At 41.3% G+C, this 11,606-nt stretch overlaps 1 pseudogene; it reads left to right on the top strand.

Annotated features, from left to right (window-relative positions):
* Positions 1–614: 614 nt before the first annotated feature.
* Positions 615–11,606, top strand: part of LOC140522773 (natural cytotoxicity triggering receptor 2-like) — a 34,588-nt pseudogene continuing 23,596 nt past the window's right edge.

The following is an 11,606-nucleotide window of genomic DNA, read 5'->3' as shown; positions in this document are numbered from 1 at the left end:
CTTACAATACAGGAAAGTAGGGGAGAAGGGGATAAGCAGGGTAAGGGGGATGATGGAAGGGAGGGCAAATGGGAAGAGGGAGCAATTAGAAGTAAACACTCTTGGGGAAGGACAAGGTCAAAAGAGAGAATAGAAGAAATGGGAGGGCAGGATAAGATGGAGGGAAACAAAATTATTATGGTAGTCATTTGCAAAATGACACGTATATAGCCTATATTGAATTGTTTGCCTTCTCAATGGGGATGGGTGGGGAGGGAGTAAGGAAGAGAAGCTGGAACTCAAAGTTTTAGGAACAAATGCTGAGTATTGTTATTGCACACAACTAGGAAAAAAGAAATACACATAATGGGGTATAGAAATTTATCTTGCCCTACAGGTTAAAATAGAAGATGGGGATAAGGGAAGGGAAGGAAAAGGCAGACTGGTGGTAGGGGTAATCAGGATGCTTGGTGTTTTGGGGAGGAGGGGAGAGATGGGGAGAAAATGTGGAACTCAAAATTTTGTGGAAATGAATGTCAAAAACTTAAAATAAATAAATAAAATTTTAAAAATTTTTTTAAAAATTAGAAAGGGAGGAGACTCAAGGGAGACCTGGCTGGACTCTCCCTGACCTGATGATCTGCTTTTCAGGTTCACAGGGACTAGTGTTGCAAATGAAGTGCCAGGAGGGACAGATGCTCAGAGTGAGTTGCAGATACAAGCCCCAGAGAGCTGAGAACAGATGGAAAACATGGTGTAAACTGAGAGAGGATGGAAAGGTGTGTGAAAGACTAATTACCAGGAACCCAGTCTTCACTGAGCATTGTTGGGACCCATGAGCCTCCCTGGAGGATGACACCTACTCTGATATCATCACTATCACCATGTCTAACCTCAAAGTGAAGGATTCAGGCACCTTTTGGTGTGCAATGGAGGACTCTGTCAGCAGCACTTTTGTTGTTACCCAGACATTCATTCTGGATATTTCTCCAGGTAAATCCCTGCCAACTCAGTCCCCTTAAGTTCAAGCAGAGCTTAGGAAATCCCTGATGTGAACATGACTCTCAGCTAGAATGTAACCTTAGGCCTCTTTGGGGTGTCCAGGGAGAAGCTTCTCAGCCTCTTTCAGTCTTTCAGCTTCCTGCTCTCCCTTTTCCCATACTCTCCTCACTTCTTTCCACACCATCCTTTTGATGGTAGTTCCTCTTCTGGAACCTGGGGAAGGTAAGGCATTGTCTTCTCTGCTATCATCCCCATGCAGGGCGGATATTTTTCCTGGGTCTTCTAAGTCTCAAGTATCCAGTGTCACACACTCACACTCATTCATTCAAATGCACCTATGGCTTACACAGGCACAGACACACAGGGTCCTCCCAACATATACAGACTCATAGAATTGTGCCTCACTGATTTAGGATACCTGAGGCTCTGGCCCCAGGAGAAAAGATATTGGAGTAGTTCCACCAGAGGTATTGTTGCAACAGATTCTAGCAGGTTCTAATGGAAGAGCAAAGACATAGGGTCAAGCATTAGTTGTGAAACTGATTATCTTGTGATCCTGAGAGGTCATTCCACTTCCCTTAGACTTAGTTCCTCATTTGTAAAATGGGGCTATGGGGGAGGGGGTACAATTATAACATTGAGTGTGGGAAATATACTTTATAAATTATTAGTATTGCCTTTATTCTGGACACCAATTACACCTAACTCCTGGGGAGAGAGAAAGCATACCATAGGAACATCCTTGGTCAGGCCATCAGAGAGCCTGGAGGTAGCAAAGGAGTCTGATGATGACCTTAGCAGTAGAAACAATAGGATAGAGTACTTGACAATACATAAGCAACGGGATATGATATACTATAATATATTAGCCCACAACATGCCTCCATGTGATGCATAAATGTTTTTCAAGGTCCTACACCTCACTGGGGTCAGCAGTTTAATGTTCTAGCCCTTCAAGGAAGAGGAGGCAGGTGAGGGTATGGGGTCAAGGACCAAGTGTTTCCTTCTTCTGTTCTTCTTTCAGTCACAGCATTCAAGACTACTAATCCTTTTCCATCTACCACTGAGACACCTCTCACCATCTCTACCATCCACTTGGCCACCAGTAGGTACAACTACCTTTTGGAAATTCATTGTGTCTCAGGATCTCCAAGCCTCAGCAGTTAATATGGGGCTCACTTGTGTTGCCCCAGACTCTTGGTCTAAGATGACCTCTTTCCAGCCTTCCCTTCTGAATGGAAGAAGAAAAGAACTAACAAAAGGAATGAGGGTTCCCTTGGGTCTGATCGAACTGTACTTGCTGGCTTTCCCCTTTTCCCTCATTTCCAAGTTTAGGATAGTTTGAAATTTGATTTCTTTCAGCCCTGGCCTGGCCTTTTACAGTCATGAACCCCCACTGCCTTGTGTCATATACTAAGCCTTCCCCTCCTGCACCACTACATTTTGGACAGTGGGTATTGTTTATCATGCTTCCTCATCTCCACATAAACTAGACAAATCCCCAAATTCCTTTCTGTTAAACAACCATCTCTTCTTGTTGAGCTGGGAAGAATTCCTTCATAGCTCATTACCTTTTCCTTCCTTCTCTTAGAGATTAATGAACTAGGCAAAATTGTGAAGAAAGGAAAATATATCTTGGGAAAAAGATGGCTTAGAGCATGCCTGCCCAGAAAAATATTCTTATCACTTCCCCTCTCATTCATTTCTCAACCCCTTACTTCTGACTTCATCATTCAACTGAAACTGTTATCTTCACAGTTACCAAGGATGTCTTAATTGGCCTTTTCTTAATACTCCTCCTTCTGGGCATCTCCATAGTATCTGACTCTGCTGATGACCCCTGCCCCACCCTCACCTCCCTTTCTCTTGGAAACTGTTTCTTGGGTTTTCAGGAAACTGCTTTCTCAGATCTCTCAGCTCCTCTCAGCTTCTTGTGAGATTCCTCCGCTGAGTTCTCATTCATGTCTTTCCCTTCTGTGTGAGTGTTCCTGATCTAGCCTGACCCTGCATTTCCTCCCTCTGTGCTGTTTCTAGGTTAAAGATTCTAAAGCTGAAGTCCATAAAAATGGTATAATTTTTCTTACCTCTATTGCTATACCAATGGTTTTCTTTCTGAGCCTAAGTATTTTATTTTATGCATTTAAAAAACACTGTTTTGAGAAAGGGTCCATAGACTTTACCAGACTAAGGACTCCAAGACACAAAAAAGTATAAAGAATCCTTTATCTAGAAGATGCAACAAATAATTACTTCTAGTAATTGAATTATGTTGTCTGTTCAAGTGACATATATATATATATATATACATGCACACACATACTTAGACATATGTCTGCATCTACATGTATATATACATATTCTGCCTTCATCTCTCCTAAACCCTTGTCACACATCACCAAATAGTTATTGTATATCTAAAACTGGATATCCTGTAAGCAATTCCAACTCAACAGGTCCAAAATGGAACTCACCGTCTTCCCCAACCCTTCCTATCCCCTCTGATCCCAAACCAATCCCTGCTCCCAACTTCCCCATTTGTATTCAGGGCTTCCAATCCTTCTAGTCAGTGAGGTTGGCAGTCTCAGAGTCATGTATGATTCTTCACTCTCCTGATCCACATACCCAGTTTTTACATCCTACCCCCACAAGCTTTCTTTTGCCAATCTTCCCTTTTCTACCCCTCTGATGTAGCTCGTTAGTTGTCAGTTGGATCAGAACTAGTCTCTACCCTGTGGGTAGCTGGAACCAGACAAACAGAGCAGGCTAGAAAGAGGAGAGTCAGGACACAAATAAAAGTTTAATTCATTTCAGAGTGAGGAAAATGACATATGCATACAGAAACCTCCTCTCCTAAAAAGGAGGGCTTAAGGCTACTAAGGGGTTGGCCCACAACAAAATCATTCTCTAATCTTGAGATAATTCTCAGGGTTGGCATTTCTTGGGACAATACAGGAAATCTTACATCCCATGGGAATACTCATCATCTCAAGTCTTAGGAGTTGTGGCCACCCTTCCAGATACAGAACCAGAGTTCTGTGCAGAAACAGGTGTTCCTGCACCTGTCAGTAACAAGGAACAGGGATTGTGAACATGTGATGAATGACCTTGGGATTTACGGGGAGCTAAATCCCTCAGGGAACACCTGGTACTGGTCCAAGCAACACACTTTTCCAGAGGGTGATAACATCTAGAGCACAAAGGATTATTGTTATGACAAGTTCAGGGCATGCATCTTGTTCATTTGACCTTAGCTCTAGAAAATAAGGTATTTCTTAGATATTGTGATATGGTCAATAATCAGTGTTAAACACTGATTATGGGTAGGATACTGTGATAAGTGTCCTGGGCATACAAAAGAAAGAAAAAACACTGGTCCCTGTCCTCAAGAGGTTAATATTCTAATGGGAAGAGACTACACAATAAAATTGTATATAAAATATGCTAACATAAAATATAAGTGGAAGGTAGTCACAGAGTGACTGTATTACTTTATGTGTGTGTGTGTGTGTGTGTGTATGTGTGTAAGAAGACCAGTAAATTCTTTTTGCACATGAATTTGTGGTTCAGATCCTTGTGATCTCTTGTTGGACTATTGCAAGTTTCCTAATTGCTCTTCCTGATTCCATCCTTCTTTTTTTTCTTATCAATCTTCTGCAGGGCTACCAATTGGTACCCCAATTGTTGGGATTGGAAGCTCAATTCTGTGTGGACAGTCTCAGGCGGGTAAAGGTGGGAGCTTCTAAATCTTTGAGCTCTCACGAGACCCCCCCAGGAAACGGCTGGGAATCGAGGTGAACCGAGCTATCTCGAGTAATTCCGCCTCTTCCCGTGAGAAACGTGATGGGAGAGAGATCTCCCCGCCCTCGAGATTGTCCCGGATTGGAGCACACCTAGTTACCTAACAGCACGGTATTTAGATGCAAACTATGCTGCTGGAGGGTTAAGTAGGATCAGGGAAGCCTGAAAGCTCTCTTAGCACGTGAGGAGCCAAGAGGACAGTAGGCTCCGCTTCTCTTCTTTCCTCTCTCCCCTCCCCCTCTCTCCCCACTTACACTTCTACTTCCAATCCCTTATTGTAAGATCTTTGCCTCCTTGGGAGATTCTCCCTCTTCCTCCTAAGGAAGAACCCCCTGCACTTGTAACCGAGACCCCGAAATAAAGCTCAACCCTTGTTCGACTCTGGAACGTCCTTTCTCTCATATGAGCATCCGGTTTTGGCCAACCGAAGACCTCGGAGGTGAGGTAAGAAGACTCGGGTAGCCCACACAGGCCTCTAGGCCTGGCACCCAATGACATAGGTTTCACCATGTCCTTCAGGAAAACCCAGTGGGGAGGTATTGCCTTCAGGATATAATATAGGCTCCTATGCTGGTCTCTAAAGGCCTTCAGAATGTGGGTCAAACCTACCTTTCCAAGTTAATTGTACATTGTTCCCCTTCATGTTCTGCACGTTCCCATGGCAAAAGAAGCTTCCTTGCTATTCTTCTTATATGACATTCCATCTCCTGTCTTTGCACTTGATTACCTCTCATGCCTGAAATGCCCTCCCTCTTCACCTATATCGCTAAGAATCATTAGTTTCTTCATGGCTTAACTCTCATTGTTGTTGTTCAGTTGTAGAGTTCTGTCTGACTCTGTGACCCATTTGAGGTTTTCTTAGTAAAGTTACTGGAGTGGTTTGCCATTTCTTTCTCCAGAGTGTCCTCAGATGAGCAACTGAGGCAAATAGAGGTTAAGTGACATGCTCAGGGTCGCACAGCTAGTAAGTGTCTAAAGCTGGACTAAAACTCAAATCTTCCTGACTCCTGGCCTGGCTCTCTATCCACTGAGCCACCCAGCTGCCCCTAACCACCTAGCTGTTCCTTTTTAGCTCACATGCCACCCTCTAAAAGAGGTCTTGCCTTCCCTTTTCCCTTCACTATTTAGTGCCTTCCCCTCATAAATTGCTTTGAAGGCATTTTGTATTTACTTGTCTGTGTGCAAGCTGATTTCCTTCAATAAAATATAAGCTGCTTGCACAGCAATACTTTCATTTTTGTCTCTCCTAAGTGTCTCCCCTGCAATGAAGCTGCCAAAGTAATACTCCTCTAGTACAGATCTGGCCATGTCACTTTCTGACTCAATAAACTCCACTGTCTCCTTATTGCATCTAGAATAAAATATAATCATCTCCTCTCCTTATATTTTAAATATCTTTACAACATGGGCTCATTCCATCTTTTTTAGTCTAATTACATAGGACATCTCTTCTCTTTCTTTACAGACTAACCAAATTGGTCTTCTCTCTGTTTCTCTCACACATTAACCCATCTCCCAGTTCCATACATTTCCATGGGTCATCCCCAATGCCTAGAATGCATCCCCTCCTCATCTCTGCCTCATAGGAATTCTTTCTCTTCCCTCAAGACAAAGCTCAAGAACCATGCTCTATAAGAAATTTCTCCAAATTTCTCCTAATACTAGCATACTCCCCCTCTCTCTAACTACCTTGAGTTCAAATATTTTGCATTTATTTTGTATTTCCTCTGAATAAACTTAGACATGAATGTGTTCTCACCTCAATATAATACAATAGAATACAAGCTTCTTTTTTTATTTTATTTGTTTTCAGTGTTCTACAATCACTTCTATGTAACTTAGGTTCTTCTCCCTCCCTCTCCCTCCTTCCCCTCTCCCTCCTCCCTCCCTCCTTGAGACAGCACACAATTTTATATAGGTTCTACAAATACATTCCTATTAAATACATTTTCACCTTAGCTATGTTACATAGAAGAATTAAAATGAATGGGAGAAATCATAAAACAAACCAAAAGGTAATACAAAAGAAAATGATCTGCTACATTCTGTGATCAAATTCTATGGTTCTTTCTCTGGATGTGAAAGGCATTTTACCTTAAGAAACCATTGGCAATTTTTTAAGTCCTTGCATTGAAATGAAGTTCTAAGTCTACCAGAAAAAATCCTCACACATTGTGGTTGTTACTGTGTATAAAATTCTTCTGGTTCTGCTCCTTTCACTCAGCATCAGTTCATATATGTCTTTCCATGCCTCTCTGAAGTCTTCCTGTTCATCATTTCTTATTGCACAATAGTATTCCATTACATTCATATACCACAATTTATTCAGCCATTCCCTAATTTACGGGCATCCCTTTGATTTCCAGTTTTTGATCACCACAAAGAGTGCTGCTATAAATATTTTTGTACATGTGGGACCCTTTCCCATTGTTATGATCTCTTGGGGATACAGTCCTAGAAGCAATATTGCAAGGTCAAAGGGTACACACATTTTTGTATCCCTTTGGACATAGTTCCAAATTGCTCTACAGAATGGTTGGATCAACTCATAGCTCCACCAACAATGAATTAGTGTTCCAACTCTCTCACATATTCTCCAACATTTATCATCATTCTCTTTTGTCATGTTAGCCAACCTGATAGGTGTGATGTGGTATCTCAAAGTTGTTTTGATTTGTATCTTTCTAACCAATAGTAATTTAGAGCATTTTTTCATATGACTATAGATAGGTCTAATTTCTTCCTCTGAATACTGCCTTTCCATATGCTGTAACCATTTATCAATTGGAGAATGACTTGTATTCTTATAAGAATACAAGCTTCTTGTAAGTAAGGATTGTCTTATTATTTGTACCTCAGTGATTTGTATCCTTACTACATCTGGCACATAGTTGGTGTTTAATAAATACTTGTTGATTTATTGATATAAGTTAAATGATACATATTGTTTGATATTGGTTGTTATAAGACAGAAATGGAAAGATCTGACAGATGATTGCATATGGGTGGAGTGAGAATATGAGGAGTATAATGTATTCTCAAGCATAATGCTGAGATTTAAGGGAGTTTGGGAGAAGACGATGAGTTTCTTTTTGACATGTCAAATTTGAGATTGATAGTACAGGACATCCAGTCTGAAGTATCCTAGAATGGAGGGGAGACATAATAGTAAGGACCATTAACTTTTGGTAAGGGAAGGAGAGAAGGAAGGGAACACATATTTTTAGAGCCTACTTTCTATGTACCAGCCATTGGACTAATTGCTTTAAAAATATCATGTTTGATAGGGGAGAACTCTGGGAAAGATATGGAATATGGGATCCTGCTTGGATTTAGCTGAAGTCAGGCTCTGCATCAGGAAACTGAGGAGGGAGGAGGAAAATGTAGGCCCCTGTGGAGAAGAGTGGTAAGAAGCCCAAAGGCAAAACTTGGTTCTTCTGTTATCTCAGACACAGGGCACACGGCCTTCCCCAGCATAATCTTGTTTTGTTTGATATTGTCTCACCTGACTAATCTCCCTTCCTATTAGGCCAAGAGACAACCAGATGTTCATCATTTGGGGCTCAGTGCTGGTTGCTTTGCTCCTTGTCAGGCTCCTCAGTGCGGGCATCATGTATACTGCGAAAATCTCCAGAAAACTAGGGACAGGTAAGACACATGTGGTCACTTGGCTTCTTCCCAAGGAGCCCTCAGCTCTACTATCCTCTCTCCTTTATTGCCCTTTCATGCTCTTCTAGCATTGTTGATTCAGGAGCAAAGGGAAGATGAGCCCGGGTCTCTACAGACTACTACTACTACTCTACTGATCCTCTTTTCTTCTTCTCCTCTATGACAATTAAGTCGTTCTAATTTTTGTTATGCTTAGTGTACATTTTTCTTATCTACTGCCTGACACGCTGGGAGCTTCCCAGGGCCAGATACTGCCTTGTCTCTTTTTTTTCATCTTTCTTTCATGCAGGCACCTGTATCACAAGTTATTTGTAAGGATCAAATGAGGTAATATTTGTAGAGCTCTTAGCACAAGGCCTGGCACTATATCAATACTTATTTCTTTCCCCTTTCCTCCTTCCCCCTCATTCTGAGAGCCTAGCAAAGTGCTTTGTACACAAAAGGTAATCAATCAGCACATATAAAATGGAGGAATGAATTGCTAGAAATCTTAAGTAAATGAAAGGTGTCTTTGTAAACAACGTATCTTTTTCTCTCTTTTTTTCCCTATCCCATCCCTCACAAATCAATTTAAAGCCACAAACATTTATTAAGGATTTTCAATTCACCAGGCACTATAGTAGATGTTGATGATGTAAAGAAATACATGACCCAAAGCCTATCCTCCAGGAGACTACATTACATTACATCCTCCTTCTAATGGAGAGAAAGACTTATTTGTGAATGAACCAAATGAGAATAAGTGAAAGACAGTCATGGCTGAGGTCCAACAAAAACAGGACTTTGAAAAGGAAGAGATTATTTTGAGCCAAATTAGTGACTGGATGGTGGGACAATCAAGAAAAATTTCATAGCGCAGGTGGCACCTGGCCTAAGCCAGGGAGGTATAGAAGGACTTCAGATGGGTTTAAGGGATGAGAAGTCTGATTCTAGGCCCAGGAGGCATCATGTTCACAGGCACAGAGACAACTACCAGGATGAGAAAGGTGTGTGTTTCTCCTTTGTTGCCAAAGAAGACCATGCCATCAGAGAAATAATGACATGACTTGCACTTGACTTTGTTTTGAGTGAGGGAGGGCTGTGCAGGTCACCAGCCTCACTTCTCCTCCAGAGCCACCTGAATTCAGTGACCAGATATTCATCGGGATGACTGGAGATGACCCAGGATGAGGCAATTGGGATTAAGTGACTTGTCCAAGGTCACACAGCTAGTGAGTGTCAAGTGTCTGAGGTGAGATTTGAACTCAGGTCCTCCTGACTCCTTCACTGGTGCTCTATCCATTGCACCACCTAGCTGTCCCAGATGAGAAAGGTAGAGGTAGAGTCAATGATGAGTAATATGAAATAAGAATGCAAAACATAGCTGAAAATTAAAATGTTGAATGCCTTGATGCCAAGCCTTTTCAGGAGATACTGGGGAGTCATTGAAGGCTTTTGAATAGAGAAGAAATTTAATTTCTCCCTCTCTGAATTTTTCTTTTTGTATATCTGTCTCTTTCTCTTTTTGTTTCTGTCAGTCTCTCCCCACCCTTTTCTCTCTTTCTGTCTGTCTTTATGTATCTCCACCTCTGTTTACCTCTGTCACTGTCTCACACCCTCTTTGTCTTTGACTTTGTCTATAAATCTGTCTCTCTACCCTTTCCTTCCTTCCTTCTGTCTTTCTTCTTTTTCTTTCCTTCTTTCTTTCTTTTTCTTTCTTTCTTTCCTTCTCTCTTTCTCTTTCTTTCTGTCTGTCTGTCTGTTTCTATCTCTTTTTTTCCTCTGTTTCAGTTTCCTTCTTTTCTTTACTGCTGTTACTCTCTGTTTTCATCTCTCACTGTCTCTCTTTTTCATACACAAGCATACACACATTCTTTGCACCGCTAAATAGAAGTGGAAAACAAACAAGGTAAGTTTTAATTGGGGGAATGGTGAAAAGTATTATGAAACACAGCAAACATGTCTTTCAGTGGATAGATCCCAATTTGGAGGAGGGGAGGGGAATGGAATAGATCTCATCTCTCTCCTAAAAGCTAGAACCTCTAAAGGCATGTGCTTTGACAGGTGATGATGATCACCATCATGTCTATGAGCACCCTGAGGAGCAGAAGAAAAAGACCAGGGTAAGTAAAAGTAATCATCCATTGCATGTGTCCACAGAGCATTTTACCTTTCAATGCAACTTCACATATCTTATCTCATTTGCCCCTGCCAACAGTTCTATGACCAGGAGGGGTAAGGTGTTCTCTTCATGGCACAGAATAGTCATTGAATAGAGAACTGGCCACTGGGGAAAAAGACCTAGTTTCAAGTCCTGCCTCTGACATGCACTGGGTGGGTGATTGCCCACAGCAACTAATGCTCTTAAGATAATAAGTTACAAAACACTGTCTGACCTGCACTTTTAAAGGGAGGTTCACCTTTTGGAGTTTCCCAGTGAAATCATCATTCTGGACCAAAAAGGAAAACAAAATCTCCAAGCATATCCCAGGATTAGAGGAACTCAAAAGGAAAAAGAATTTAGGAATTATCTGGTCCAAAGTTCTCATATTAGAAATAAGAAACCAGAGTTCTAGAGAGGTCAATTGACTTTTCCAGTTAGAAGTTAGAATTATGACTAGTAGATGACTACAGATGGAATGAGAAAGATGGAAGTTTGAACCTCACCACAGATACGTCCTGGCTATGTGGTCTTCAGGAAGTCAGAAGGTAACTCCCTTTGCCAATTTCTTCATCTGTAGAATGGGATTGGGGAGGGTTGGATTCAATGATCTCTATGGTTCTTTCCAGCTTTAAACATAAAAAAGGTAAATTAGGTTAGTGCCTTCCTTCTCTTGATTATTTCCAATTTAACCTCTCCATAAATTGCATATACACAGTTGTTTACATTTTGCTTCCTCCATCACATTGTGAATTCCCTGAGAGAAAAGACAGTCAGTCTCTTGTTTTCCTTGGTATCCTCCATGTCTAGCACATAGTAGGTGCTTCATAAATGCTTCTTTATTGGCTTTATAGAGATAATACAGAGAAGGTACTAGCATAAAGGGTTATTGGGAAAGACTTCTTATAGAAAATGTGATTTTTTGCTCAGACGTGAAGGATGACAGGAAAACTAGAATGCGGGGATGAGGAGGGAGAGAATTCTAGGCATGGGAAACAACCAGCACCAAATCAAGAGA

Source organism: Notamacropus eugenii, chromosome 2, assembly GCF_028372415.1.
Source record: "Notamacropus eugenii isolate mMacEug1 chromosome 2, mMacEug1.pri_v2, whole genome shotgun sequence".
In the NCBI taxonomy this organism is placed as follows: Eukaryota; Metazoa; Chordata; class Mammalia; order Diprotodontia; family Macropodidae; genus Notamacropus; species Notamacropus eugenii.
The sequence above is the reverse complement of the archived record's forward strand: the minus strand, read 5'-3'. Positions and strand labels throughout refer to the sequence as shown.